A 19957-nucleotide genomic window follows, 5' to 3' on the forward strand; every position below is an offset into this window, starting at 1 on the left:
GTGTCGGTTTGTTACAAAACTACTGAATGTCTTAACTTAATATAACAAATGCTAAAGTGGATTTATTTGTTCACTATTCAATTATAATTAGGAGGCTGGAAAGTTATATGAACAACTTTTTTTCCTGTGACCTCGTGTACGAAGCCGTAGTTGGTGTACGTATGCTAGGGATGTGCCGTAACATGCTTTGCAACGTGGGGGCTCCGGAACAGGTCAACTTAGAGGACTCGGTGTTCCCTTATAGACGCAGAAGGTGGCCACCTGGGCGGTTTTAGTGAGGTTAAAATCCCACACTCCCTAGTCTTTTATCACTAGAAAACTAGGCGTCCTTTGAAGGATTCTCCCCGTCATCAAAGAAAAAATGAAGTGTACGTATGAATGGTATACATAGTTATCTACCCTGTCTATCTCTATACACGCCATTCTTTTTCTCACAAATACACCTTAAAAGTAAAAAATAAGATGTTGAGTAAGTCAACAAAATCTTTACTGATATGTGTATGAACCCGGGGACAAAAGCTAGTTTATTTTATTCTCAGTTTATGCTTACATTATTACACACTTTCATACTTTGTAATCTTATTTTTATGACGCGTATCATGGGCTCTGAAGAGGATATTTTTTGTTGGTTATAAAATCACGAACAAGCCTGTTTGGTGCTAGGTGGATTTATGATGCCAAGGAACGATGTTGCATTGGAGTACAACATGCTTGTTTACACAGGGGATCGACAGGACTGACTAGCAAGTTACCGGGGCTCCAGCTAGAAAGGTAGGAGTAGGAACAGGGTAGTTTTTAGTCAGTAAGAGTCTGACACTCCCTCTCACCTCGTCCAAGGCGGGAGAAGACGTTGGAAGATTTTTCCCGATAAAAAACAAAAATAAGGTATCGGCAGAAATCGGTGTTTTTTACTGGTTTGGTTATTGTATACAGGTACTATTTAGTTTCTACTTTTTACTGCTAATCTTGAATTAATTTATTGTAACATACATGTAAAAATAATATACGTATCGTATCCTCTTATGTAACGTACAAAATACGCATTCATATACACCAAAAAAGGGCACACATAACATAAAAAAATAAAAAAGTTTTTCTTCCCTAACTAAATGAAACAACGCTTAAATCATAATTACTACACAACTGTACTTGCACACACACATCCAAACAAGTTACAAAAAGTATATAAACACAAACTATGTATAATAATATTCGTACCTATCAAAACTGTTTACACGAGTGAATGGTCTGTAGTTACGAGTTGCCTAACTCTAATATATTCTTCACATAACGGCTCTAACAAAAATATGTATTTCGGTGAATTTGTATTTTTATACGGAACGAGTCGGCTACGACACGATATGTCGGTTGACTGTGAGAACGAGTATCCGATTCTTAGTTGCGTAGAAAATTATTTTAGTAACACCCGCTAAATGTATATAACGATATTATGACGTGGGTAAGTTATGATATTTTTTTTTTTTTTGAGGATGTAAATCATCCAATGTCTTTTCCCGCCTTGGATGTGGAGTGTGAGACTCTTACTGAGTAAAAACCACCGCATTCTTACCTCCTCTTCGAACCGGTTAACATAGTAAAGCATCAGGTCTTTGTTCAGCAGTGAACGTCATCAGGCTAAATGGGATGTTGATGATGATGATACAATATGTTTTTTTTAAATATAACAGGCCTGGTTTGATCACCAGATTGAGCAAAAACATCAGTTTAGCGAAAGGCATAATAAATGGAGATCAGTGTAAAGAGGTAAACATCCGAATATCCGCATCAGAATTATTTATATCATTCGTCATAGGAACAGTTTTTTTATTACGTTTCTTCGGTTTTTATAAGGAAAATCCCAATGGATCACAACCTTTTTTATGCAAAAAGCCATGACGATATGACATGGTTAAATGGAAAAAAAGAAATATAACATGGCTAAAAGGTTGCATGCCCTGCTAAGCACGAGCTTTTCAAAACGATTTGATGATTAAGTAAAATATATACATATACATATTATAACGCGAACGCAAAGTAAAACAACACTATATACATATTATAACGCGAACCCGCATTGTGCAGGCATGGTGATTAATGTTCAAACCTGGTTAGAAGAGGTATTTGACCGGCAGTGGCCACTTATAGGCTGATGATGTTAGGTATGTGATAATGATTATCTAGAAAGCTAGACTTTATCAATAATAACAAGGAATCTGGAACTATGATTATTGTACGAAAATAAATTCTATCTGTGAAACTACTTTGGGTAGGTATTATGAAAATACGCGCTCCGCCTACAATCATCTAAACCTAACATGCGTGATATTATACTATGTCAATAACTGTCAAACATTACAATTTCTAACAAGAGCAAGCACCATAAAAATATAAAAAAACTATCCAGAAATCCCCTAAGGGTAGTTTTAACTTTAATCTATGTGGCTCACGACCGGGCCGAGCGATTGGAAAGAAATTGCTCGAATGTGAGCCACCGACCAACTGCCCTCAGGGAATACTTTATTTAATTACCTTGTATCATGATACGTCCATTTTTATTTCGAAACGATTTACGGATTGGATAGAGTTTTGTTGTTCCCTTGTTTTGTTGTCGGTTCAAAAAGTTGGGATTTACTTGTAATTTGACGGAGTTTTTGGCATTAGTACTCCAAGATTTTGTTTAATTTTACTCTAGATAATATTATTTCGTCTATGATTTTATTTAAAACAAAACTAAAAGCTGTATTATATTGTTTCTCAGTAAATGTCTTTTTTGTGTTTTTTTTTTTAGAATGGGGCAAACGAGCAGACGGGTCCCCTGCAACACCAGACGAGTCATAGGCGCGTTGCAGGCCTTTTTAAAAGGAATACGCTCTTTTCTTGAAGGTCGTATCGGTTTGGAAATACCGCCGATGATACCTCATTCTATATTGAGTGTGTCGAATTTTGTGGACATGCATAAAGAAAATGGGATTTAAAAATATAAGCGCCATTTACCTATCAAGGGAACTATACTTTGTAGTAATATTTGTCACAACTTGCCTTCCACATATTTATTCTGTAGTTAGGTCATAGTTTCTTATAGTAAGTAGTAATAAAATCTGGAAAGAACAATTAAGTAACAGTAAGTAAGTTAAGTACAGTTAAGTAACTATCTTTTATCACCTGATTTGTTTGTTTGTCCGTCCGAGCCAAGAAGTTTATTGCACTTTTCTAGAACTTTCCAGAGACTACAAATTGGCTGAGACGAAGTAAAAATAAACTTAGAATATTAATGTTTAACTTCCTTCAATTGATAGATAAATACGACACTTATAACAGAAGTGGCTAACTATCGCACTCAGAAACATTGGATGATTACTTAAACTATTTCTTAGTAACGATTTTCTTCCGATAAAAAGTGCTACGAACTGGGTTAAGTTATCATTAAATGACCCAGAGTTTGACGGTAAATAACATCTTCTAATAATGATAGCAGTGGTGATAAATTCTATTTTATTTATCAATCCCTTAGTACGAGTTTGCTTTGCGTTTAAAGTAATCGATTCGACACCCCGTTCAGCGCTCTGATTGGCCGGTTGGAATAAACCAACCAAACTCATACTAAAGGCACTGCACCTACTTATGAAAACCTTCTCAATACAGGACAAAATCTCGATAAATAAAGAGTCCAAAAGCCTTTCCTCTATTCTATATCACTAATGAGAGGTACTTACCACCTCTTACTAATTTCTCAAAATAACATAAAGAACCAAAAACGCGTCCCATAGTATAGAAGTTGCCATTAACGGAATTAGTCGAGTCAGCCAACCAACAGTCTTCATTTAAAAAAGTTACAACTTATTTTCTCAGTAAATTGAAAACGTTGAAGTAGTAGTTGAAAATCTTCTGTGAAACAGTTTATTCGGGAACTGTAATTAGCGTGAGTAGTTATTGAGAAAAACGGTTGAAAAACACTTATAACTTTAACTATTTGCTGTTTTTCTTAGCATAACACTATTTCTTACAATTCCGAGATGAAGTATGAATGTAGTTATTATTCGTTAATTTTGTTAGTATCATTGTTAATTTAATTATATATTTAATCGTGACGCCTTTTAATCCCCGAAGGGTTAGGCAGAGTTGCACATTATGGCATGTAAGGCCACAGTACAATGTACACCCACTTTTCAGAATTTATGTTGTAAATCCCATGTAATTTACTCAACACCTAGTGAGTAAATTATATATTTAACTGATTAAAATATATATCGTAAGTGACCCGGTTGTGGCCACTTTAAGAATTTTATCGACTTTGAGGCTTTCTTAACTTGTAGTTTTTGTTATCACGAACATATTTCTTGTAAAAAGTCATTTAACATGTATTAACCTTGCCTAAGAAAACCCTTTTTTTAAGAACGTGCAATAGAAAAATAACTGTATAAAAAAGAAAAAAAAGGGAGTTTGTGCCATTTTTGGCCAGATTCGTGCCATTTCTGGCCACGGTCGTGTGCCAGTTCTGGCCATCAAAATATAGTATAAAAGTAATTAAGATTTATTAATTAAATTGGACATTTTACAAACAATGATTTTTATTTAGTTTGGAAAATATGAAATATTATTACTTCACTTTAATTTGACTTACAAATAAAGAGATCAACATTTATATGACGTTGGTAAAAGCTGCAAAGTAATCTGACCTCCCCTTTGTGTGAAGGCAATTTATTGCATCTCTGAAAATGAAAAATATGTATTTGTTGATATGTAAAGCCAAGGAAAAAAAGCCACGATAAAATAAAGGGGAAGAAGTGGGGTGTCTATGTACACCAGTTTTGGCCAGCCATGTGGCCAAAGATGGAGTAATTCATAATTTTCGTCTCCATTAGTGGCCACCTTCTAATAACCTCACTTCAGAAACATATGGCGACAAAATAACTTTAGTTCCACTTAGACAATATATTCTTCATGTAGTATTAACATAAACATCCAAACAATAAGCAAAGATTTAAAAAATAAAAACCCAAATCCTCACCCGCTCGCCTTAGCCTTTTTGTTAAGATCTTAACAATTTCACCCTCAACTATAAAAAATTACTTGTTGCATCGAAGTGAAGTTTGACACATCAAAGCTGCCAACGGTATCAGTATCTCCAATATTCAATATTTTAAATACTGTACATCACAGAGTAATTTATTTGTCCATGCCTTAGTTATAAATATTTGAAGGCCCAAATGGCCACAAAGGGGTCGATGGCCACAACCGGGTCAGTTGCCCTATAATTTAGTCTCGTTTTCGTGTTCAAGAGTTCTCGACTAGTTTCAAGCCACGATGAGAACCCGTAACAGATGTAATTTGTAATAAAGCCAACATAAATTAGAGAGCAATAAGCATTATGTACATTTCTTAGAAACCTAGTATTAATTATTTTGAAAATTTCTTGCTTTATGATTTTAGAAATAATGATTTCCGAGAAATTCTAATACACACGTGTACACGAGTATTTAACAAGGTAACCGGAGTTCTTATAATTGTACAAAACAGCATTTATAATAACACCGTACATTACAACTGTTCAAAGTGCTTGGTTGAATTAATTATTTATGTACGACAGACGTTTCGAAGAAGCAGCTTTGAACCCACTATGTACTTTTTGTCATAAAGGGATTAGATACACTAAATGTGTATTTTTAAATGTTTATTTAAGGTAAGTAAAGCGGAAATATTTATTTTTGGATCACTTTCTTCACTTGAAATTTTGACTGCAAGGTTGGCACGGTGGCTAGGTAACTAAGTGTCGTACATCGTACAACAGTTTCGAGTTTCGCATGGAACAACTTTTTGTGTGATCCACAAATTGTCGTTTTGAGTCTGATTTGTCTGAAAATGAACTGATTTTAATAATTAAAACTATTTTTATGGAAACAATCTTTACGACTCTGGAGAAAATCGTACGGGCCTAAGATAAATGTTAAAAATGATCCTCTGTCACTAAAAGGTTTGGAACACTTATTGTTTAACTCTGACGATACATAGAAAACTGAACATCACTAAAATACGACTCAGAAAGTAAGCTAACCCTTCCATTCAGGATATGAGAGGAAGATATATTATGACAGTCGTTGCCAACAGTCAGAGACTCGGAAAATTCGACAATGTGTGACAAGAATATCGTATCGAGGAGTCAAGTACGAATATTGACGTTTACGTGACTTCTTCAAATATATTTTATGATTTTCGATCTTTTTGTAGTGCACAATAAAGTTTAACGTTATATCTTAAACGATAAGGAGTGTAAATGTCATTCCTTTTAAATGACTGATTAACAATACAGCTCCTTACAGTTTGTCGAATAAAATATAACACCAACTTGTTATTGTAATATTTTTTCTGTCAAGAAAAATATATTCTGCACTAGAATTTAGTTTTAAAATTGGCCCCATTAAAACCTCGTCTCCAAAAAGACGAGCCCACCAATAATTTAGATTCCGCCCCTATATTAGGAGTTCTCACAAAAACTATTCGGCATTGGCACCGAAAGGGTCGAAACTTGCTAAACTATTAACTTTTGTTTAGTCCCAAACGGTAGGGAAACGCTTTATCATTTCGATGGGGCCTACAAATTCAGTTGGTCTGCAATAAATCTGCAGAGAGATAGTCGCCAGGCTGACGCAGTTTTACAGGACTTTTCATAAATTTTCATTCATATTTCTCTAACTTTTGTTTTAAAATCTTCATTATTATTACCACACTAGTCATAATTTTAATGACTCGTCATTCGTTTGTAATTTTTTATGAGTTATTCATTGACTCGTCATTAAAAACATGTCTGACTGACATAAACAATGAGGTCTTGATTTTTTTACTTAATCGGGCAAAGTCACTGTTACTGTTACATCACTAAATAGTAAGTTGGATATGTCAAAACTCTTGTACATGATGGCCGCACAGTCATACTTGGGCTTGTCGAGTAATAATCAATTAATTGTAAAAGAGTAAAGTAAAATATCAGTTATAATTAATACAAGTTTTTAAAATCATAAATAACAAAATAACTGGTCGAAAACAAATTACCATTTGTTAAATTGGAATCTATGAACCACTAACACGTGTCTCAAAAGTAATTGGTTTCATGACCTTATAAAAATGTCCAAAATTATATTTTTTATACAATTCATAATCACGATTTCAAATCAAACAGTCTCAAGAACGATTTTCATACTATGGACGGTAATAGTCGACATTTTCCTCTGAACGTTTTTACACGTGCGCGCTATTAAAATTCGATTTACGAATACCTTTAGCACTTAAAGGTTTTAAAAGTGCTTTAAGGGCACTTCCAGTTAACGTTGTAAAAAATAATTTATCCGTCGAATATTATTCAATACACTTCGCCGTGTAAAGGCTTTTACAAATAATGGGTCACCACAGTTAAGTATAAAACGGTTTGTTTTAAAATCGTGGTCGCCCTATTCGGGACGGAACTCTGGATTTTTCTGCTCGACTGTGTTGAAACTGAACAGCGAGGACGCACTTTCCTTTATCTGCCACGATTGTCCCGAGAATTTATTCTCATGGACACAACTAGAGATGAAAATAATTCATATTGTTGTTTTTACGCCTCGTGGCCGAGTCGTTGCTGCGTCGCGTCGGTGCCGAGTCGTCGCCGTCTCGCTCGGACGGACACACCATCTTGACGCTCCAGCGAGTGAAACGGTCGACAGAATAAATACAAGAAACAAGTAAGTATGTCGATGTTTAAGAAAATAAATGGTTTAAGACTTATTTTTAGTTTTATTTGAAATTGTCATAGATGGTATTGTGTTGTCAAAGTGACCATAGAGGGACTCGAGTCAATAGGCTGTTCGACACCGCCATGTCTACGCACGTTGGCGCATGATAAAGAGCTCGACTCATTTCGAGTGACAGAGTCCCTCTGTGACTCGAAATTAGTAGAGCTTTTCTCCATTAATCTACGTGAGTATACCGTTATTTTTAAGTTAATTTAGCCTGTATAAATAATTATTATTAAACAGCCTGTATAATTAATTAATTATTATTGAACAAGTTGTACAAATAAATGTGAAAAAACGTCATGTGACATATTTCGTTAAACAGTTAATTATGAATCACAATGCACATATTCATGACGAGTCGTGTGTTTCCATGAGATGAATTATTTTCGTTGACATTGCGGCTGATGGATGAAGTTTCATTTTATAATGACAGTAGTCCAACGATTACTTCAGATATGATAATTTTAACTTCGATAATATGTCGCTGGTAATAATGTTAATTAATGAATACTGATAACCAAGGTAAGCAAGTCACAATTGAGCCGAAAATCTGATTTGCGAATCTAATAAAAAGGTACCGTACTGAAATAGTAAAAAGATACTAATTGTACGAAAGTAGGGATACGAACAAAATAACGTGAATTTTAACAACAATTATTATGTTATACTCACGTAACTGTTTGACGAGGAACTCGTCTAGTTTCAAGCCATGCTAGAGATTCAGAGATTCAGGAGTATGCTAGAGATTCAGGAGTAGCATTCCGCGATACATGACGCGGCGATTGTGGCGCTGCTATTGATAGTAGTGCTTTTTTAAAAGGCACATTTTTTTTTCATTAAGAGTTTATTTGAAACCTCTGTCAATTTTCTTATAAGTTCACTCTTACTATACTACCTAAGATGAAAACAATATCTTTGTACATGTATCACAATACAAACATTATACGATACAGTTCTAACAGGCAATTCTCCCAATTTTAACACGACAGGTACTCGAACAAAGCTAGTATTTGAGCTAAAACATAATTCTCAGTTCAAAGCTAATCGAATGTCCATCAAAGCAGCTATGATTGGCGTCCAATGTACGTACAAAGGACATTCGACCTCATTCTCTCATTCATATAGCTCTTCTCGACAATGTGTTTAGATGTCATCGCTTTGTTTTCCACCTGCCAGTATAATTCAGCTTGGATAACGTCTTTTCTAATTTTTATGTTCGATTTCGGAAAATAACTATGTGTTATTTTTTTGGAGTAACTATCGTGAGACATACTAAAAATCACGGTTTATTCACGATACGTGAATGAACCGTGATTTTTGAACAGCTCTACTAGTTTCAAGAATCAGTAGACTGAACGACGCGACGTCGCCGCGTCTGCACACCCTGCTCATAATAATTAAGAGTCGATCTGTGACTCGAAACAAATAGAGCTTTTTTCCATTAATTTACGTGAGTAAACCGTGATTTTTCGTTAATTATGTCTACTATGTATATTTGACAAAGTTGGGCAAACAGATGATACAAAATATGATGATTCAGAGAGACACAACCATGGCCAACTGCAGCTTCTTTTAGCATGTCACAGTGCTTAGTATCTATTAATTCATACTAAATACATGTCGCATTTATGTTTAGCACAACAAAGAAAATATGCTAAATCATTGCTACTCAACATAACCTCAAAATAAAAGAAAACCCAACAATTTACTTCATGAGTCATAAACTTATTAAAGAGTTATTTAGTAAATTCGTCAAACTTGATGTACTAGGGCGCCAGACGTATTTAGGAGTTCTCATTCGCGTTTACTACCGTCGTAGCACAAATAAACGTTCAGTTTTAAGGAAGACAATATGGCCGCTAACAATTAAAACACGTTTAAAACATGAGACGTTAAATTTAAAAGTTCCTTAATTACGTTTTCGCGTTTCACGAATGTTTTCATAAAACTATTCGGGTTATTACTTTAGTTTATACTCGTATTTTATTTTATTATTGCTTGTGTGTTTAGTAGTTCATAATTATTATTTTAGGAAACTAGTTAGGCTTTCTGGAGTGCCTTTTAAATTGATCGGTCGTAACTTGTGACTAGGTAAGTACAAGGACCTGGATTCTAATTTAATACATACATACGTCACCTCACGCCTGTCAACCATGAGAAATGAATGAAGATGAATGAAATGAAATGACATTTTACATACCTATTTTGCTTCATCAAAGGTCATTAAAATTGTATTTGAGTATAATATAATATGTATATACTCTACTATGAATCTTGATTTAGGCAACAGTTTTCTCTTAATTTTGGATTTAGTTACGATCAAAATCACTCATATAAGTATGAACAATATGGTAGATGACTAATTTATCTTTTAATGTCCGTCTTGTAGAATATTTTAAAACATTAGACACGTATACGGAAACAAATGCCTTCGATGATACGAGTATACTGATTTGAAATATCGCGTGATGTCACTTCTAGGTACGTTTTATACGTACAAATGACGTATTTACTTTCACTCTTTACCTTTTAACTTTGATTCATTCATTAAATATTGTTATCTTATATCACAAAATAAAAAATACGTGTCCAATATATTTTCTCTACCTAATTGGCGGACTAAATAAATTCTAAATTTTCATACCCTGTCATGATCCCTAGTACTAGGTATCTTGTAACTTCAATCTACATTAAAATAATCACTATCTATACGTAGACGAGACAATATAATTCTGTTCAACCTAAAAATTCGATTTAAACGTAAATCAAAAACTCAATAATCTGGAAACGCCATTACAAATTATAATCGAACTAGATTTAGTTTGGAAAGATTTATTATGATTGTATTTTTCCATTTGATAGTTAAATTCCATAGTAAAATGTTTTATTGCTTTTAAAATCTTATTACTTAGATATTACAAGTCTGAGTCGAACACGCCATTTTCATCCATTCTATTTTCATTTCCATTTCCAAAGAAGTAACTAGATACTTGGTTTAAAAAAATATATCTAATCTTCTAATCAGTGCGTACTGTCAATCGTTTGGTTTTAATAATTAGTCAGAATTATCTGCCCAATTACGTCCTTCCCAATCTTCTCAAGCCCCGATTCTCCAACAACCCTTAAATTCTTAACCCCAAAAGACTGGCAACGCACTTGTTAAGCATCTGGTGTTTCGGATGTCCATGGGCGGTGGCACACCATCAAGCGATCCGTCGGCTAATTTACCGGCTTATACCATTATACTACCACAAAAAAAATATATATACATAAAAAGAAACTATATTTTACCAACATGCACTGCAGCAGATAAGTATTTCTACTATATACGGTCGCCAGCAGGTCAACCTATTTATATACTTTTTACACTTTATTTTATTGACACCAAGTCAAAAATCCAATTAATAAAATTAACGGATCGTAATTTTAATTGATCTGATGGTTACATTTTAAACTTTATGTTATTGATATAAAAGTCGAGAATCCAATTCAAATACACATAGTTCACTTCTATCTAAATATAAACAAACACATACTGTACCTAACAAGATACAAAACAAAAAGAATCTCATTCAACACTCAACTATCCACCTTATCTTAAGTACTCGTAACAAAATATTCGACACACTCTCGCATAAATTTAATCTGTTAGACTCACTAACAAAAGATTTAAAGGGGAATATTTTAACTCGCTTAATGTTTCTAGCGAATAAATAAAGGCTTTATCGCCGACTGGAGTGGCATCGAGTACTCTTAGTTGTGCTAATAGAAGAGCTGCTAATAAACTGTTCTGGATTCTTGTCTGCAATCCGATCTCTTTGCTGTGTATTTTCCAGTTATTTATAGCGTTTTATTATAAGTACTTGGTGTCTTTTTGTGGTTATATTAATAACGTCATATTTTACTTTCTTATTTATGTTATGTGTGACAACCCAAGCAGCACACAAGCGTTGGTATCATCCATAAAACAGCCTATTTAAAACTTATAATTCTTTAAGAGACTTACAAGAGTGTCAAAAAATTATTTTCTCTTTACAAGAGGGGATTATCAGTTATTATACAGCTCAATCTTTATAAAGACTGTATTATGGAATCGGTTTAAGCTTAGGGTGTCTTAATAGAATACCAAAATTCTATAATAACACTTGAAGTATTGTGTGACACTTCAAGTAGTGTTTTATCTTTAAAGCTGTATAAAGGCTGTATTTTGTATGAGATAACTTCCCCATTACAGCTCTAAGTGTTATCATTGTCTCACCCGATACATTTTTCTGTACAATGGTACACTTCAACACCGTTACCGAACTTCGTTTTAATGGCGTAATTGTAGACCATTGTAACTACATTAGTTTTATAATTTCTGTCAGAGAAGGTACTATAATACTAAAAATGTAAATACCAGCTACAATACAGCTTTAGTCTTTTTTAGTGACTCGAATCTTGAACTTCTTTTAATGGCTTAATTGTAGACTATTATAAAGCTCAGGGTTTTTTAATTTTGGTACGTATCTCTAAATAGTATTATAAGTGGTGTGATAGAAACTGATATGCAGCCGAAATAATACAAATATTCTATTATAAAACTGATTAAGAACTAATCGCTGCATTGTAGAATTCATATCTTATGTAGTACAGCCTATAAGACTATACAACACTGTCAATACTCTTTAGGCTGTTCTAAATTCTCGCCATTTTGTAATTAAATAAAGACAAAAATAAAATAACAATAAAGGGATTTTAGTCATTATTTGGCCACAGCCACATCCAAATCATGATTATAAGATAAAACTGTGTTATTTTTGTCCTCTGGTAAGTTATTTCAATTACATTTTCTTATTCTAACCTTAAAAACAAACGCACTCACTTACCTTTTTTGATGTTTTCTGTAATGTTTGCTTGATTATTTTGCCGGCCCGTGAAAATTTAGTTAAAATATATGCATAGGTTCACAATAAATATGAATCGGCACTTGAAGTTCACCTCATGTATTAGCCAAGTGCCACCACTAAAAATTCCAATACTTTACACAATAACAACAGCAACTGAAATGGTTGCCATTTGTCACAATAAGTTCCGGAGGGAAAAATAAATTACAATTAAGTACTTTATTTTTGTATTCATCTAAAATTCTCTTCAAAAACCGATTTTGAACTATTATCTTTACACGGTATTTACAAGAGGTCAACTGTAATCTATTGGTTTCCTCCGATACCACACAACAGCTCTAATGCAGCTGTTAAGCAGCTTATCTTGTTCTTGTACAGTTATTATACAGCTGTACTAACGCGATAAGCTGTATAATTTGGGCCCTTTTTACGATTATAACGGCTGTATAAGCGCTTATTCAGCCTTTGTACAGCCTGACTGTACAGCTTTTAGTTTAAAAGGAAACTCAAATACAACTCTTATGCAGCCTGTCTGTGCTAGTTGGGAAATGTAATGCTCTGTAGTGAGACCCACGTTGGGCGCCAAAGCACAAAATTGTCCCATGCTGGGCGCCAAAAATCTAACTGAGAGTATACCATAATATAAAATTCTTCACAAACTAAAACTAAACTACCATATCAAATCGAAACCAAACAAAGGCATAAATTAACAGCTTTGTACGAAATCAACCACAAAAGCATTGAATGAAGTGAAGTACTAAACTGACTACACAACTTCTAATTTATAAGCCTTCATTATTAGCAACAGCCCTTTGCTCAACGGAAAGGTAATAATAAGCTATTACGCGTCTCACTGTGTTGATTATCGCGGTTCATATAATTCAAACGGGCTATTAATTTGGCCTGCAGTGTATGGCCTGCGATTACGCTCGGCCTACTGTGTATTGTGCTTGATGTAATGGCAATAGACTTGATTTAAGTTTCGTTCTCGTATTTACTTTCTGAATCGTATTAATCAACGTTATTTTCATCGGGTACTATAAATTGATACTATTGAAGAGAAAATGGGGAATATAATGATGTTGGAATAAAAAGTTGTAATTTGGTAGACAATTTAAGCGTATGAGGTCCATTAATATCTTATCAAAGCTTCATATGTTTGTATGAAACCGAGACAAAATTGTAACCTCTGCTCTCCTGCACTGCTTGTCTACCTCGTTTCCGAGTGGTCGCAAGTGCGATGGCGGGCAAAGGGAGTTTGATTCCCGGGTCGAACAAACTAATACTGGGCCGGTTTCGAAAATTTCACAGTAGCAACACGGAGTCTGGAAATCTGCCCCCTCGGTATATGACAATATTCTCATTCCCTATTTCGTGGGACAACAGAAACGGCGAAAAAGTGGGTGTACATCGTACAGTGGCATTATACGTGCCATAATGTGCTACTCTGCCAAGAACTTCGGGGATAAAACGCGTGACGTTGAACGAACGAACGAACTTGTAACCACAACAAATGATTAGGTACAATTAATGAAAATTCCTACAAACTCCGTAGTTCAGTTCAAGACGTTACAGACCTAATCTCTCGACAAAAACAACTTAACAAAACGAAATAACCGAATCAAAATATCTTATTACCAGTATAAATCACGTTAAATCCTAATCTAACCCCAAAACGTCTTGAACTGAGACAATAAACAAGTGTGTTTCGTAGTACATCGTCAACGCTAATATCTCAATGTAGGTGACGGATGACGCCTTTATGAGCATTCCTTAGGGACAGTGGCCGACACTGATTTATAGTTTGATCACATCACAAATCTTCGCAGTATATAGAGTAGGTTATGGAGTGTGATAAAATGTTGCTTTGGCCTCAGGAGTTCACGATGGCGGTGGGGGGCGATGACTTCGTCGTAAAGTGTTGTTGTGATGTCTTTAATTAATATAATTGGGTTTTTTTATCAGTGTTTTAATGTATGTAGGTTTGTTTTTAGATTTACAGAGAATAATATTGAGTACCTAGTTTCATTGACAAACAGACTGACGGACAATTCAATTTGACGTTTCAAAAGTGCCTAATTTAGGAGTAATAGAAATAATTGATGACTTTGATTTTGACTTTATTCATATGTGTTGAAAGAGATAATTAAAATAATTATTTTGTCTTTAAAAACACTCTGTTATTTAAATTACACAGATTGATAATAATTACATATCAATGTTAAAGTTTCTTATATTTCTTTTGTAGTTTGTCTAAACAAATTTTATTTAACTGCTTACTAATAGAAGACGTATAAAAAGCTATGGTTTCAATCTCTATCCAATTTAATTTATAATTAAACACGTGGCGACAACCTTGGAACTAATAATAGATTGAATGAACAAAATGAGCAAGCAAGCATAAATAGTACAATCTAATTAACAAACGAAGACTAAAGAAGTAGAATAGAATAGCGAGAAAATATCACAAACGAAGCAATAAAACATTGGCACAACAATAAAGGAACAAAAATTACGGAAAAAAAAGAAACTCGTCGCAAAATGCGAAAAATAAACAAGAAAAGAAATAATTACGATAATTAAGTCAACATGTTCCGAGCAAAATATCGTAATGTTCGGTTCGTTTCCCTCGGCGAAATCAATTTTCCTCATAAACGGACCGAAAATTGGACAGTAAGTGACGTAACAGGTTCCACCTTGTAATATTTAGTTCCCCTTAGTAACTGACCTGTTTTTATTAAAGGACATAGAAACTTGAATGGAAGAAGAAATAGGCTAGTTGTTATGTGATGAAATTGGAAAATTCATACTCGTTTCAGCATTTTTAATCAGCTGTTAATGTTACGAGAACTTTATTTTATTACAGTCATGTATTGTACTATGTAAATACTACCACTACTTTAACAATTTACTTATTTGTGTTGTATGACACAGTAAACTGAAGTAGGATCGGTCTACGTACATCAATCTTATGCTAATTGACTTCAGGAATTAGTTTCTTTGGTAAATACATAGACAGTAATAATGACCACACATAGTTAGACAGGGAATGAAAATTAAAACAATACTTAGATGAAACGAACCAAAGTACGCGATACTTCATATCTTCGAAAGTATTTATTTCCGTAACAAAATAACAATAACATTGTTATACCACAAACACATAAAAGCGTACAACCATCCAATTCCATGGCAATTCGACAAATAATCCAAAGGTAAGATGCAGGCATTGTGCCAGTATTGCAACTGTGGGTGACCGCCAGCCGCCGATTTCCCATAGGGCAGCCATTTAATTACGTTCCCAGACGTTCAGCCCGGCTTTTGTTTAAGGAATCATTTAATTTTTCTTGCCAACCGGCACGGGAATAGACTCATATTGTTTTCGTATTTTCCAAATGAAATGTGCTATTGTTTTGACGTTTTCGTGTTGCTGTTTATAAGATTTTGTAGTGATAAGGATTATATTTTTGTCTCTCAGGCATACTTATTCAGAATTCAGGTTTATTCCTGTTTTTTTTAATGTTTGAGGTTCTAAATTAAATTACAAGAAATTTGTTTTCTTTTACCATACTTTTAAACACACTTTAAAGTGTGGGAGAGCCATACCTCAGCACAAATCGGCTCGACCGGAGTGTCACCACGGCCTCACAGAAAGTTAACGTGAAACAACGCTTGCATTGTGTTTCATCGTGTGAGTGAAGTTACCGGAGGTCCAATCACCTCCTACCTCCCGATCCCGCCAATCCCCAAATTCCCAACAATTCTCAAAAGGTCGGCAATACATTTGTAACGCCTCTGGTGTTACGGGTGTCTGTGAACGGTCCCGATTGCTTACCATCAGGTGATCCGTCGGCTCATTTACCAGCTTATCAGCGATATAAACTCATTAAGAAAGTGACTTATAGCATACACATTCTATTATATTCTCACTAAATCTCAAATCAAAACAGAAGCATTAAAAAAATCAACCACATTTCGATAACCAGATCCAATACAATGCGAACACAAAATCATTATTTTGGGACAGCTATGTTATTTGGTGAATACCAAACGGTTACTGATTGATGGTTTAATTAAAATTCATTTCACGTAGTGTATCTGTTACGTAGGTACATACATATATATGTATGTATGTATTTATGTATGCTCTCCCTCATATTGTGGTCATCCCAGCAATTACACATTAGCCCCCTCTCTGTGGTCTACCAATGATATTTATTCGTTGGTATTGTTTATTTTGTATTCGCTTGTTATTTTCATGTTGATTTGATTTGAAGCTCGTTGTTTAATATTATTTCATCATGCATATTGTTTTGCAAAAGATATTTATTACATTATAGTAGTGTGGCGACACATGACCGAAGTCGCACATAGACTATCGACGAGTAAATCAACGGATGACGTCATAAAATCTTATATCCCACATATGAAGTTTACATGCGAATAAACATGCATAGAAAATCCAAACGAACAACAGTTGGGCAGAAAGCCCGACAGGCATGATCACCTCGCCTGGTCGGAGGATCCTCCTTTTCTTAGGGAACTTTACTCACTGTTCCCTAAAGTAGTAATATTACCTACTGAAGAAAAATTTGGACTCGGAATTATGTTACAAACGTCTTCTGATCTCATGAGTCTCCATAGGAGGTGCTGGATGCTTACCATCAGGTGAACTGTCTTTTTTCCTATCCCACAAAAATTGGCACTTGACGTAACCAGTAAACTATATTTTGCGTTAAAGGTGTAACTAATTTAATTGCTTGCTTCCACGTGCAAGCTACAAATCTAGATCTAAGAGTAATTTTTATCTTCAAGAAATAAAAAAATAGAGCAGGTAACAACATTTACCCCGAACACACTAAAAGAAATCACCTCCATTCGACAGCAGTCGGCTAAAAAGGTTGAGTCTAAGTACCCCAACTTCGTTTACATATCCCCCTTCCGAAATACCCCCCAAATGTACTATTTTACATGACCTCTAAGTACGTTATTTAATTTATACATTTGTAGCACCTACCTTTTTAGTCGAATGAATTAAAGCTACCCATCCACTGTCAGACTGACAACTGCGACAGCGACGATTGTCGGATTCAAGACTTATTAAAATTCCTTTGTTTTTGGAATTAATTTGCTGGTATGGTGATTTTAAGCTTGATTATAAATTGCTTTAAAATTAATTTCTTAAGTGATGGGTAAATAGGGTTTAGATTTGTATGTAATCAGAATTTTGTTATGAAGTACTAAATTTTCTAAACACCACATATTTGTGTAGAAATGTATATTTAGTATAGGTACCTATTTCAATTACAATTCATTCCGGAGCTGCAGACAACGTAACAGGTTACCGGAGCTCCAACTCAAAGCAGGAGAAGGAACAGGGTAGTTTTTAGTCAGTAAGAGTCTGACACTCCCTCTCGCTTCACCCAAGGCGGGAGAAGTAATTGGATGATTATCCCCCTCAAAAAAAAATACAATTAATTGACGTCTAGACTATAAAAATTGCATCAAAAAGTTTCTATGCTTGTTTCTATTTAAAATCTATTTTCACGTACTCACACATCTAAAAATCTCACCGACACAGTCTCACCATCTATGCCAGCTTTAGGACCATCAGAATAATACATTTGCTAAAATAAGGAAATTCACTCCTTAGATTTACTCATTTCATGTTAATAAGGCTTCTTACCTTAGGTGAAAGAACCTTCACCGTTTGAAGCTATCTGATTGCATTAGGGAAAGCCAATGTTTATGTATTATAGCTCCATAAGATTAAGGTGTAATACACACATAAACTTTGGGGTTTACTTCAACCCTTTTAAGCCAGAGATGACTCTGCTATGCCTTAAAGATTTTTTAGTGAAATGAGAATTTTGTGGCTCAGCATTGATATATTCAGTAGTTCATTTGAACGTTGATCTATACATTTGAACTAGTCTTATTTACTTAAGACTTTTTCTATAATAAAAGATTTTCAGTCAAATATTCTTCGTAATGTCGTCTCACCTTTTCTCCCCGGAGGGGTAGGCAGAGGTACAGATGTACGGCACTAATGCCACTGTACAATGTACAGTGTACACCCACTTTTCATCAGTTTTGTTATAAGTCCCTAATAATACAGCCAGAGCCTATTGTTCTCTAAAATACTTCAAAATACTTAAAATATAATTATTTTTGAAATATTGAGTTTTCCTTACAAGATATTTTACATATATTTTTTTTAACTAATTTGCAGTTTATTTACTTTGTAGATTTTTTTCAATCATTTAGGTGCATTATTACCAAAGACACAAATTGGTCACGCCATATCAAATACCGCCTTAAAACCAAGAATAATACTGAAAGGACTCCAATATGTTATTCGAAGTGAAAATTTCATCTATCCACACACATTACCATATCCTAAGAAAATATGAATGCAATAACTTCACAGATCCATTTCTGTACGACGCTTGAGTATTAATAAGACAAGCTCAAGGATAAAATTTTTGTACAAAAGGTTTTTGCAACCTATAATGTATCATGCAAAGGACATTGACCAAAACCAGTATCGCTATAGAAGAAAACAGTATAGCCACAAAAATATGCTCTTAAATTAAGAAATCTTTTTTTAACTTTTCTTACTTATCTTGGTCGAAATCGTATGTGGGATTGATATTTTGTGTCTTATTATTAATTCGATTTTATTGCAATATTTCAAAATGGCTGTCTTTAAGTGATAGCAGTGTTGACAACTTTAAGAACTTCCCCGTAACCTGTTTTAACTGAAATGTACAAGCAGATACTGAGTTTAAATAAATATTAAAAATATTAGATATTCCCGCGTGATTCATATTTTTGTTTTTAATTAATATTATTAAAAAAATATTTCTTTACTAATTAACAATCTTTCATTGGTTGACAAATCAGATATGGTCAGGGTGATTTAGATTAACTGTTGGTAACACTACCACAGGCAAATAAAAGGTAAACTGTCAAGGTCTGTCATCAAAACTGTCACTGTCAAGTCAAACAAAGCATCGTGTTGGCGCGCCAGCGAATTTTTGTTTTTCTTGATAAGTTGTTGAGTTTGTTGTGAGAACAAATATCTTATTATTACGTCGAGTTCGTGTCCAGTAGAGTCTTCGGATTCCTGCATGAACAAGATATATTTTTGAAGACTATTGTTGCATTGTTTCTGTGGTAGTGGTGTGAATTGAATAAAACTTAAATAGAAAATCAAAGAAAATAAAAACCTCACAAAATAAATAGATCATTTTTATTTCCTTGGAAAATATGACATCTCCCCTCTTTTATCTCCAATTT

At 34.2% G+C, this 19957-nt stretch overlaps 1 long non-coding RNA gene across 1 annotated transcript; it reads right to left on the reverse strand.

Moving 5' to 3' along the window:
• Positions 1–4515: 4515 nt before the first annotated feature.
• Positions 4516–5253, reverse strand: LOC126912719 (uncharacterized). The gene is made up of 2 exons (XR_007707380.1): positions 5009–5253; positions 4516–4709 (listed from the first exon to the last, which is right to left on the reverse strand). It is a non-coding gene; the product is annotated as an uncharacterized LOC126912719 (long non-coding RNA).
• Between the last annotated feature and the right edge of the window lie 14704 nt (positions 5254–19957).

Source organism: Spodoptera frugiperda, chromosome 29 (genome assembly GCF_023101765.2).
Source record: "Spodoptera frugiperda isolate SF20-4 chromosome 29, AGI-APGP_CSIRO_Sfru_2.0, whole genome shotgun sequence".
Taxonomy (NCBI): domain Eukaryota; kingdom Metazoa; phylum Arthropoda; class Insecta; order Lepidoptera; family Noctuidae; genus Spodoptera; species Spodoptera frugiperda.